We start from the raw sequence: 12,587 nt of genomic DNA, 5'->3' as shown, positions 1-12,587 counted from the left end.
CTGGAGGCAGACTGGGCTGTCCCTCAGCACTGGCTCCATGGACTTGTCCCATGAGCAAAGCCTCTGCAGTGGCATGCTGAAGAGTTAGCAGGGGGAGGTGAGAATCCCCTGTCAGGAACATCCCTGGGGAAAGAGCACCATGAAGGAAGGCCAAAGGCTTTCTTCTGGTGCTCTAAGTTTCCTGTACATCACATCGGAGGTACACAGCATGAAGAAGACATTCAATCTACGGCAGCCAGGAAGCCGAGCCTAGCCTGACTGTTTTGCTTTGTTTTTTTCTTCTCTGTGTCTCTGTCTCTCTCTTCCTCTCCTCTCCCTCCCTTCCCCCCACTTCCTGCCAGGAAGCCCAGTGCTGTCCATGCATAGCTTGCAATACTGGAGCTTCCACCCTGGCAGGGAAATCCCTAGCTGGAGTGGCCAGAGAGAAGCTTCTGACCCCGAGTTCTCTCAGTACCTTGACCAAGTCTCTCTTTCTGTGCTGTGGCCAGGTCAGGAGAGGAGAGGATTGTCTGTGGCTAGAGGGGACAGGCTGGAAGAACATCTGTCTGAGCCTCTTTCCTTCAACTTTCCCTTATGCTTGGCAGAGGCTACAGTCTAGCTATAGGCACCAGGTGCCCAGGTGGAGGAGTGTTCTCAGCATGGAGGTCAGAGGCAGGTGGCTAATGCTTGCTAGGCCACAGCTTAGCACATGATAAGAGCCAGCATTTTTCATAGCTCCCGAAACTGGTTCCCATTTGCCAAAGGCAGTCGTGGTTCCCCTGACCTCTGACAGAAGGGACACGTCGCTGTCATTGGTGCCAGGCTCCTTCAACATCACAAGGACATGTTACATCATCCTATGCCCTCTCACCTCCTCCCTGTACCCTAACCTCCCTGCAGTTCATGGCCCTCCCCCACCCAACTACTCATTCTCCTTATAACTCTGCTGTCTGATGCCCCGCCCCCTTCACTCTTGCTCTCACTCTGTGTCCTGCTGCTGCTTCTCTCACCATGTTTCCTCCATCCTCTCTCCCCTGCTATTCTCCCTCACAGATAGCCCTGGCCAGGTCCAGTCTGCTCACCATGTTCAGTCCACTTCTTCCTCTCCCTGCACTGGACTCTTTCAGATGCCTCTGGTCTGTCTGTATGTATGTATGTCCGTCCGTCTGTCCATCCATCCGTCCGTCTGTCTCTGTGTCTGTGTCTGTGTCTCTGTCTCTCTGTCTCTCTCTGTCTCTCTCTGTCTGTCTGTCTCTCTCTCTCTCTCTCTCTCTCTCTCTCTCTCTCTCTCATCTACAATAAAAGTCTTTCTCTTAACCATACCGTGAGTGACCATGCCATCAGCTTACACGTGATGATAGCAATGAAATTGTTGTTGATAATGGTGATGGCAGTGATGATGGTCATGGTGGTGACAAGGATGAGGGTGACGGCAGTGATGACGGTGATGATTTCCAAATGGTGATTTTCAAAATGACTGATTTAGAGGCTCATGTCATCTCAGGTATGATCGAAATGAGCTCTGTAATATCGCTCTCTACATGTCCCTGACAATCTTTCAGGCACCGTGAGGTAGGTGCCTCGGTCTCATCTTGTCGGTGTTTTTGCTCCAGCCTTGGACTCACTCCAACACATCCAGATTCTTCACAGTGTAGAGTCAGGCATCCTCATAGCCTCTGCTGGTAACCCCTGCTCTTAGGTGTCCTGGTGGACAGAGGCACTGAATGAGTGAGTCAGTGAGTGAGAGAATATCTTCACAGCAGGTTCACACTGATCCTGCCCGTTTCAATCCATGCCACAGGGTTGCTGTGGGTTTGTCTCTCTCTCTGTGTCTATCACTTTCTTCTGGGTCAGCCATGAGGAAAATGATTTCTGTCATCTCAGACACACACACACACACACACACACACACACACACACACACACACACACACACACACGTTCCCATCCCTGGTGGGCTGCTATCTACCATCTACCAGGGCAGGATTGCACTTGCTGAAAGTCAAGCTAAAGTGGAAACTCCTAATGCCACCACAATGTGAACTGTTTTGGAAATGCAGCATTTACAAAGCCAGCTTGTGGTGACACACACCTTTCGTGCCAGCATTCAGAAGACAGAGGCAGGTGGATCTCTATGAGTTGGAGGCTAGGCTGGTCTATATAGTGGTGCCTTCTGCAATAGGGTCTTGCTGTCAAGTTCTGGAGCACTAAGAGTATTCAGAGCACTGATGATAGCCTGTAATGTTAGCAGATGGTCTATGGGACCTCATTTGCAACAACTCCAAAGGAGTGAACCAATTTCTGGATATATGTCTCTCAACTGAGGAACAGATGATAAAAATGTGATATGTTTACACAATGGTCTGTTATTCAGATGATAAGAAATGTGTAATTCAAAGTAAATGTATGGAGCTGAAAACAATCATCCTGACTGAGGTGACCCAGAAATACAAATGTCACACATTTGCTCTCATTTAAGGATGTTAGCCTTGAGTCTTCAGATAAATGTGTTCCATTTGGAATATCCATGGAGGTCAGAAAATAGTAAAGGGGAGATTTCAAGAGGGAGTCTTATACATATGTACATATAAAGAGTTTAATGGCATTACCTCCTAATGGGACAACAATGCCCCTTACTAGACACCACAGGATAACAAAGTAAAGAGGGCCCGTTTTCAATGAGAGCATTTCCCAAGATGCCCTGGTCATCATTTGGTTCAAGTCAGCAACTAACAAATACAAATATCAGGGCACTGTCACCTCAGTGCTGTTATCATCTCCCCCTCGGCTCTTATCTGTCCCCAGCAGCCATTCCTCCTTCCCCCTGTCATGCAGAGAACATCCAACAGATGAGTCACAGTTAACCTGGCCTTCCACATCAGCTCTGTTCGCTCACTCATTCACGCTTATCACCATTTTCTACAAAGACGAAGTCATCTTCTCATTAGTCACAAGATGTTCTCCATAGCCCAGTGGGCACATTTGTCTACAAACATCTTTACATGTAGAATCTGGATCACTCAATCAATTCTGGTTCATTGGCAACCCCCACACCCCAAACCCTGCCATTGTGTGAATGATCTCGAGGTACTTGTGGAATTTTAGGCTTTGTCTTTATACTTAAAAAAAAAATGCACACTCACTCTTCCTCCAAAATCCCCTGCACAGAGGCTATACGGTACATGCACACTAGGGAGAAATTAAAGCTGAGCCATACTTTTCCCATGAAACCAAGAAGAGGCTAGTACAGCAGTTCCCAGGCACGATTAACACCCTCAGATTGTTCCTCCCAGTTCAGAATGTCACCACTGAGTGTGTGCCAGTGGTCTGAAGGGATCATTACTGAGTCACAATATGACTCTGGAGCTGGAGAAATGGAGTCTTCCAGAGAAGACTCGATGCTAAAGCACGATTAGCTAAGCTTAATGCCTCAAACTCCCACAGAACCCAAGCATGGTGGGTCATGCGTGCAGCCTCGGCCATGGCAAGATGGGAGGGGGAGACCGATGGCGCTCTGGAAGCTGGCTGGCAGCTAGCCTGGCCCTACTGAGGAAGTCCTAGGCCAAATGAGAGATCCTGTCTCAAACCAGAAGGGTGAGGTGCCTGCAGACTGCCACTCAAGGTTGTCCCAGATTCCACAGTGCATCTGTACGCACACACACATGCACACTCACACGCACATGAGTTTCGATTGAACAATCTGTACCCCACAGCCCTGGCCTGCTGCCTCTGTGGCAGAGCCCCTGCCTTTTATGTGGGAAGAGCATGAAGTGAGTGTGAGAGGTTGAATTATTTGTTTGAGTTTAAAGTGTCATGTTGAAGTTCCCACTTATAGTGTGGAGCATGAAGGCTGTGGGAAACTTGGTCTTTATAGGGGTGATCAAGTTAAAAAATGGGGCCCTTGCTAAGGGGCCCTAATTCAATCTGACAGGTGTCCCAATACACAGAGGTGGTTGGACACTGAGATGGGTGCACGCAGAGAGAGAAGGCACACAAGAGGGAGCTCATGGGAAGACAGTGAGGAATGCTACTGATGATGCTGGGGAGAGGTGAGGACTATTTCCCTCAGGTTAATGGGGAGACGGTTCTGTGGGCTTCTTAGTTTTGGACTTGGGCCAACCAGAACCACAGGGCAGTGCCTTTCTGTCTTTTAAGTCTCCGTTTTGTGGTACTTTGTCACGGCACCTCTGGGACTCAGGCCATTCACCACAGTGGCCTGGAATTGCATCTCCACAGGCCAGCCCAGGGCTGGGAAGGGCAGGGAGCTCAGGCAGTCTACTCCTACCCCATGGGGGAGATCAGGAGCCACAGGGAGAAGGAACTGTATCTTTTTGGCCACACCCACCCCAAGCAGAGTAGCTGGGATGGAATTTGCATCCTTGAGTCTGGGTCAGGACAGCAATGGCTGTTAATACCACAGACCCAATAGTTCTCAAACTGCTGACTGGCAGTGACTCTTCTCTCCATGTTGTGTGCAGCTAGAGACTTTGAGTGGCTGCCTGAATGTCCTGTTAAATGTGTGTTCACAGGGAAAGAGTTCACGGTGTTCCCTATAACATCATCTGGAAATGTGAGAGGCTTTAGTCAACAGCATTTTACTCCCTGATCCTCTCTCCACAGAACCCCATTTCCCAAGTCTGTTCCTCAGGGACAGAATGGTTTATTTCATTCAGAGGTAAGCGTCAACATTTAGTAGAATCCCAGCCCAGGGGGCACACCCAGGAGGTTTGCTCTCATCCCAGCCTCCCTGATGGTCCTCATGTTCTTAGAGAGTCAAAACCTTTTGCTGAGCATCTCATCCTTGCCACAGGGATGCCAATGACTCAGGGCACAGTGTTGTAGACACTGTAGTTATCCTTCTGGGTGACATGTAGCTTCCAGGTGAAAAGGTGCTTCTGGGAGAGGAGGCCTTGAGCCTGCCTCACCATGAGTCCCACATCCTCGTCTGACAGCAGTCGAACCAGATCCCCATCAGCATCCTGGTAATTGAGGGCGATATCCTCTCTCTGGAACTCACGCCTGGGGGAACACACTGGGGTTAGTCCTTAGCTCCTGGAGAGCCCAGGGCCTTTGGATTTGAGGGGTACAGACCCTCATCATCCAAGCAGCCTTGGGCTCATTCTTCACATGAGGGAACTGAGACCTTGAAGGAAGAGGGGACTTTGTAATCCTCTAATGGTCCAGCCTGAAGTGGAAGGCTTAGGAGTTTCCTAAGGGAAGGCATGGCAGCCCTGGGAGGCCTGTGGGAACCAGCTGACAGCTTCTGGGGGAAGGCCAGGTTTCCACATGGATGGTGGGAACAAGTTCTGAGGGGAGTTCCCATGCACCGTTTGACCCAACAGGCCCAGTCTAATTGTCTTGCACACACTTCCATCCCATAATCCCACTTCTTGAAGGTTATCCTCAGAAAATAATGAGACAATATGTGAGTAAAGGGTGACAATATGGTTGATAGTGGTTACCAAAGAGAGAGGTGGGCTAAGCCATTGAGAGGCCTTGAGAACGGTGGGCACGGCTGGAGGGGCATTTGTGTGTGTGTGTGTGTGTGTGTGGGTGTGTGTGTGTGGGTGTGGGTGTGTATGTATCTGTTTCTGCTTGTTTTGTATGTATATTTCTGTTACAGGAATTTATGTATATTTGTGTTTACTTCTGTTTGTGAGTGCATGTTCTGTGTCTGTGTTTGTGTTGTATATAGTGTGTATTTGTATGTTACATTTTGTATGTTTGTATATGTGTATGTATTCTGTGTTTGTGCTTGTTTGTTATATGTCGTGGGTCTGTATTGTTTCATGTGACTGTGTGTGAGTGTGCTTATGTGTGTGTGCATGTTTATTCGTGTGTGCACACACTGAGGGAATCTGAGCACATCCTAGAATGTGGCTACAGACGTCATAGTCTCATACAAGCTGCACTGTCTTCATCATGAGAGATGGGGCAGTGCTGCACGGCTCTGTGAAGTAACTGTTCAGCCACGGCCTGGATCTCAGTGCTCTCAGCTAGAGAGACGTGTTCTAACAGTGGATCTACAGCCACACACTGTGGCCTCAGCCGAGCCCTTGCCCCTCTGCAGCCTGCTCGGCTCCTCTCTCGGGCAATGTGGGCTGTGGGGACTGGAGCTGTCACAGGTGGGAGCCTCCCCATCTGCCCCAGTCTCCTCTCCAGGCTCCCTTCCGGCTCTCCTACCCACCCTCTCACCTCATGAGTGCTAGCAGGTCCACCCTCTCACCTCATGAGTGCTAGCAGGTCTTTGAACAGAGGGGTGCTGTTGAGGTCTTCCTCCACTGCAATGTCCCTAAGGGTGACAGTAGGAGAGAGGAAGCATCAGGGTGGAGGAGGTGGGACATGTTTGGGGGTCAGAATTCAGTTCTTGCTGCAGCACTGTGGTTTATCTAGAAGGCAGTGGGAGCCACAGCAGCTGCTGGGGAGGGGAGGGAGAGACAACATGGAAGTGTTGACTGGGAGATTGTGGCATGACAGGGGTGGCGAGGAGGGACAGGGAAGAGGGGCCTGTTCTCCCAGCAGGCCACCAACTTGATGGTTTTGACTGTGTCTTCATAGTAGTAGCAGCGCAGCCAGTTGGTGGTGTCGTCTTCCTCGGGGAAGTCCTTCAGGATCTTAACGAAGGACCCTGGGAAGATGCCTGTGGCTCCATGGGCTGTGCCCTGTAAGGAAAAGAAGAAATCAGGGCAGGGGCCAGATGTTGGGGTTACAGAGAGACCTGAAAGTGCTTCATGCTCTTTCTCATCCTCTGGGTGTCACTCAGAGGCATGAACCTCTCCCCTAAGCATATGTGCATATGTAATATGTATGTGTATATATATATATATATATATATATATATATTCATGTATTTGTATATGTGTACATGTCCTGTGTGTGTATTTATGTGAATGTGTGCATTTGTGCATGAATGCCTATGCATGTGTGTACATATGCATGTATATGTGTTTATATGAGTGTGTGCATGCATATGCATGTATGTGTACATGTATAGGCCAGAGGAGAACTTCAGGCATCATCCTTCAGGATCTAGCTACATTTTTTTTCTTTTTGAAACAACGTCTCTCATTGACCTGGGGCTTGTCCCTACGGGTTAGTTTTTGTCAACTTGACACAGCGAGGGTCATCTGGGAAGAGGGAACCTCAGCTGAGAAAATGCCTCCATCAGATTGGCCTGTGGGCAAGCCTGTAGGGCATTTTCTTGATTAGTGCTTCATATGGGAGGGCCCAGCCCACTGTGTGAGGTGCCACTCCTGGGCCGGTGGTCCTGGGTTGTATAAGAAAGCAGGCTGAGCAAGCCATGGGGAGCCAGCCAGTCAGCAGCACTCTCCCATGGCCTTTGCCTCGGTTTCTGCCTCCATGTTCTTTCCTGTCCCGACTTCCCTCAGGGGCAGACTGTGATCTGGCATGTATAACCAAATAAACCCTTTCCTTCCCAAGCTGCCTTTGGTTATGGTGTTTATCACAGCAATAGAGAGCAAACCAGAACATGACCCATGTGTGGTTGCTTGACTGGCCAGCAGCCCCAGAGAGCCACCTGTCTCTGCCTCCCGGGGCTAGATGATGAACGTAAGCCACCATCACTGGCTTTTTAATGTGGCTCCTGGGATTGAAGTCAGGTCCTGTTTACTACCTGAGTCATCTCTGCTGCTCTGGAAATCACATCTTCTTCATGCTACCACACGGACGTATAAACCAAGGCTCCTCTTCCTGCCCTACCCAGGCCCTTCCTGCAGCCTGAGGGCTGATGGTGACGATCTGTCTGGGATGTCATCACCGTCAGACCATAAAACTCAACCCACTGGCAAGACACGATCCTCTGGAAACAGCCTCCCAGATGCTCCAGAAATGATACCTCCTAGGTGCTCCCCCAGTCCAGCCAGGTTGACACTGTCATTACACCAAAGGGCAAGGATGGTTTTTAATCACTCCCAAGAGTGATGCGAGGATCCCGCCGGTGCCCACACTATGGCTACAGGTGCCTTCTGAGAGCGATGGCCACTCCTTGTTTCCTGCCTGCTGAGTCTGAGTCAAAAGCAAGTCACTGGGGAGCCAGGCAGGCCTCTAAGGAAGTAGGTGTGGGAAACCCTCCACCACCTGCAGGGGACCTCGGAAGGGAATGGTGGTGAGTCCTTGCAGTCATGCAAGCCCGAATAGAGATGAAGTCTATCTTACAGTTGCTTTCCTGGGGAGATCTCAACAGACCACATACCCCCAGTGCTTGAGGAGTGGGGGAGATTTACCAGTGACTTCAGGGACTTGGGCCCTTCCCCTGGGTTCTAACTTGAACTCTGCAGTTGGGGAGATGCCTATCAAAAAACCAACAGTGTGATGGGAAGAAAGGTAGAAAGAAAAAGCTGAAGGCGTTCTTAAAGCCACATATGGTTCTGGAGAGATGGCTTGCACTCCTGCTCTTGCAGGGGACCCACATTTAGTTCCTAGCAGCTGTATCAAGTGGCGCGCAACTGCCTGTAACTCCAGCTCGAAGGGGTCTGACTCCTTTTTGGCCTCCATAGGCACCAGCACTCACATGCACAAATCCATGTTCATACACACATATATAAAAATTTTTAAATACTTTTAAGTATCAAGCTAAGATGGTTTTTACATCTCTGTGTGTATGTGTTCTGTTTTCTACAATAAAATGTGATGTGTTTGTAATCAGATTTATTTGTTTGTCTGTCTGTCTGTCTGTTTCAAGACAGGGTCTCACTATATAGCTCTGGCTGTCCTGCAACTTACTGTGCAAACCAGGCTGGCCTCCAAATCACAGAGACCGGCCTGTCTGCATCCCAAGTGCTAGGGCTAAAGGTGTAGTGCCACTACTTGGTGCTTGTAATCAGATTTTTAAAAGAAAACTATTAAAAAATGCATTGGTAGAAGAATAATCAGATGATTTTTCTCAGAGATGGTTGTTTTGGGAACTCTCAAGCTTTGGAGGTGGAGAGGGTGAACCCTGGGGCATCCCATCCTCCTGGCTGAGCAGCCAGTTTCCTCCCCTGTGCAGCCCACTGAGGTTTACTTGGAGTCGCGCTGCCACCTAGAGGTTGGCACCCTGCATTATTTCAGCTCTGCGGAGTCAGCATCTCCAGCTGCACCCTCCTCTGAAAACCTTTGAATTTGAGGGGTTGAGGCTGGTTGGTCAAGACAGGAAAGCGCAAAACAGATTGAGCCGGTGGGCGCATCTGTTCAGAGCTTGGCTGCTAAGTGGAAATTCGGACCTCTTGTTCAAACATTGCTAAGAACTGTAAAACGGCAACTGTAGCTGGAGCATTAAACGTAGCATGCGCAGGTTAAAGGAAGTGACAGTCTCAGCTGGTTGCTCACAGTCAGTCAAAGATAGGACCCCATGTTCTATATTCCTCATTCTGACTTGTACACTTAACTACCCTAGAAGAAGGAGAAGCGGGAGGAGGAGGAAGAAGAGAGTGGGGCTGGCAAGATGGCTCAGTGTGTAAAACACACTCATCATGCAGGCCTGACGGCCTGAGTTCCAATACACTGTAGGGGAGAATTTACTCCCAAAGGTGGTACTCTGGCTTCTGTAGGTGTGCCGTTGTGTGTGCGCCATGAGACATGTACACCTCACACACACACACAATAGTAGACTTATTAAATTAAGCCTGGTAATGACTCTTCTGAGCACGAGGTCCTATGTGGCCATGTCAGTGGCATAGGCACAGAGCTGTCCCTTCTTGCACACTTTGGGTGGATGTTAGCAATGCTTCTGTGTGTAAATGCCCAGATGTGTACAGACACCTATGTTGGTGTACATGCCACGTTGATGTGTGTCTGTCTGTACAAGCACGCGTGCCTCCCCACTCTCTCCCTTTACACCCTCATTCATCCCTTCAAAGGTCCAGCCAATGAGAGGGGCCCTCACTTTCTCCCCTCTGTCAATAATATTATATTAAAAAGCCAGGAAGCCATTGTATTTTGCTGAAGTCCCATGGCACCCGGTTTGATGGCTAATCTTGACAACTTGACCAATCTAGAATCACCGTGAAAGAAAAAAAAAAAAGACCCTATGGGTGTATCTGTGAGAGATTAGCTAGGTCAGGGTAATCAGTGTGTGAAGGCACACACTAAATATGGGTGGTGCCGTCCTATAGGTCTCGGGGTCTTGGACTGAATAAAAAGGAGACAGCACACTGGGTACCAGTACTCATCCCTCCCTGCTTCTTTATCTGGGACTCTGGCCAATTGGATTATGGCTGCCCACAAACGTGGATCTTCCCTGACTGCTTCTGGTCTTGATGGACTGTGTTCCCTGGAACTGTAAGCCCATGTAAACTCTTCCTCTTGAATTGTCGTTGTCAAGAGTTTTGCCACAGCCTCCAGAGCAGTCCCTTACACATCAAGCTACAAGTAGTTTCTCTGTCCTTCTAAGAAATCAAGATTAGAGAACAGCCATGCTTCCAAGCATGCCAGGTCACCTGGCAAGTAATGGGGCTCTTGAAGTCATCTGAAGGGGGGCCAGGGCTTTTTATGTTTTCCTATCTGTCTACACCTGTAAGGGAAGCCATTTTCTTTAAACCTTTCCTCTCTGTGGAGCAACCCTCTGTTTGCACACTGGAACTATTCTTGTTTTATAAAAATGAAATGCCGCCTGGTTCTAGAATCAAAAATAAAACCAATTAGCCTGTTTAAATCCTGTCATGTTGCCGTCTGACAGCAATTACTGGGTGAAATCTGCTCTTTCCCAGGAACTCCCAAGCAGCTGTTCCTCTTTGGTTTGCACCCTCTCGCTCTCTGTATTCCAGGGCACTCCACAGAGCCCCATTGCCACCAGGGCATCCACATTGTCCCCATGAGGGCGCTGAGCAGAGCTGCCTGCATCAGAGAAGCAGTGTCCAAGAGCCCCTCCCATCTGAGAGCCCTTTTAGGCGATGGCTTGGAAGTGCCCAGGTTCTGACCACTTCCCAGAGGCCCTCTGGGGGTCTAAGCCAGCTGCAGGATGGCAGTTTGCTGAGGGATACGTTCTATTGTCTTTCTTTGCTCTGCCTCTGAGCTCTCAAGCAGAAACTTTCTGGAAATAGCTCCTAAGTAAACCCTTCATAAGAGCCCTAGTCTCAGAACTTGGGCTCTTGGAACTGAGCCACCTTGGAGACTGTCCTCTGATGCTGGTCTCAATGGCTGTGTCCATTGAGCCTCTGTCAGCGGCTAATCTGGAGAGGAGGCTTTGCTTTTTTTATTCCTCTTTCAGGTATGGACATAACAGGGTGTGCATGACGGCTCAGTGGACATTGACTGAGGGGGGATTTCGAGTCCCTTAACAATGCTACCACTACGTGTATGGTGCATGAGTGGGGGCTGGGGGATCCACAGAACAAGGAGATCTCTTCACACTTTAGAGGGGAGGGGTTTCTGAGCTTAGCGAGGGGGAGTCTCTGCGATTAGCAGGCTAGTGAGGGTATTTAAAGCCATGATTTCAGAAGCCAGCCCTGTCATTCCACCCTGCTAGCAGTTTAGGGGCTTAGGAAAGGTACTAGATTAAATACAGGCACTGCTGACTCACCGCACTCTCCAGGGATCTCGGGGATCCATCACCACTGTGTTCAGACAGCTGCTGAAGGAGGGGTCAGCCAGGAGTAGGCAGCATGTCTCCTGAAGACATAGCTCTGCTCAGAGCCAGCCTTGGGTGCAATTTCTGACCCCCATAGACACCCACCACCTCTCCTTTTGGCTTCTCCACTTCTCCTGAAAGCCTTTCTTTCTCAGTTCAAGACCAGTAACCTGTGGGGAATGTGGAGGCTACTCTGCCCTACTCCATGACCCGTTCTGATTGGTCATTGCTCAGTCACAGAACTGGGGGCCCCTGAGAGGGAAGTCTTTGACTCTCCTTTGTACAGGAGCCTGGGGTCAGCTGAACCCCAGCCTTTATTGAGCCTCACCCCCTACTCCACAATAGTTAGAAAAAGCTGCGAGATCTCCAAGAAGTCACCCTAGAAAGTCAATGCCCGGTCTCTGTCTCCCTGTCCCCTACCTCTGTGTTTCTGGATCTCCCTCAGCAATCCATTTCTCTCTGTGCCTGTGTCTTGGTTTGTCCATTTGTTTATAGACTATTTCTTAAGACTTCTACCCTTTACCCTTTTGTCCCTTAATGACTTTTTCACTATAGTCCATGATGCCCTGTGACTACCTGGCAACTGTTACTGCGGGAAATATTCCTTGTGCCCTGGCCTTGCTCTGACCCAAATCTCACCAAATGCACCTACAGTGTCTCTTCTTCCTCTTCCTCCTCCTCTTCCTCCCTCCCTCCCTCCTCCTCCTCTCACCCCTCCTTCCCTCCTTCTCCTCTCCTCTTCCTCCTCCCTTCCTGCTTCCCCCTCTCTCCCTCCCTCTCTCCCTTCTCCTCCTCCTCCTCCATCACCAGCTTGGAAGGCTCTCTGGCACTTCCTTATCTGGAAGAATTTAAGGCCTCACCACAAACAAGAAAAATCTCCATGTGAACTTCCTCCTCTGCACCCTAGACAAACATTCTAGAATCCTCGTCCATGCCCACCTGAATTCCTGAGAAAACCACAGTTTGTACTTCAGTGGCGTGAGGTAGCTTGGTGGGCAAGGCACAGGTTTCAGGTTAGGCCACCTGCTTTGAATCCCAGCTC

The 12,587-nt window shown here is 49.5% G+C and overlaps 1 long non-coding RNA gene across 1 annotated transcript; it reads right to left on the bottom strand.

Annotated features, from left to right (window-relative positions):
• Nucleotides 1-4,619: 4,619 nt before the first annotated feature.
• Nucleotides 4,620-12,147, bottom strand: LOC311609567. The gene is made up of 5 exons (XR_014783444.1): nucleotides 11,966-12,147; nucleotides 11,498-11,586; nucleotides 6,511-6,641; nucleotides 6,206-6,271; nucleotides 4,620-4,998 (listed from the first exon to the last, which is right to left on the bottom strand). It is a non-coding gene; the product is annotated as an uncharacterized lncRNA (long non-coding RNA).
• Nucleotides 12,148-12,587: the final 440 nt, after the last annotated feature.

Source organism: Acomys minous, assembly GCF_964271855.1.
Source record: "Acomys minous genome assembly, chromosome: 12".
In the NCBI taxonomy this organism is placed as follows: domain Eukaryota; kingdom Metazoa; phylum Chordata; class Mammalia; order Rodentia; family Muridae; genus Acomys; species Acomys minous.
This window is presented reverse-complemented; position numbering and strand designations above follow the sequence as displayed.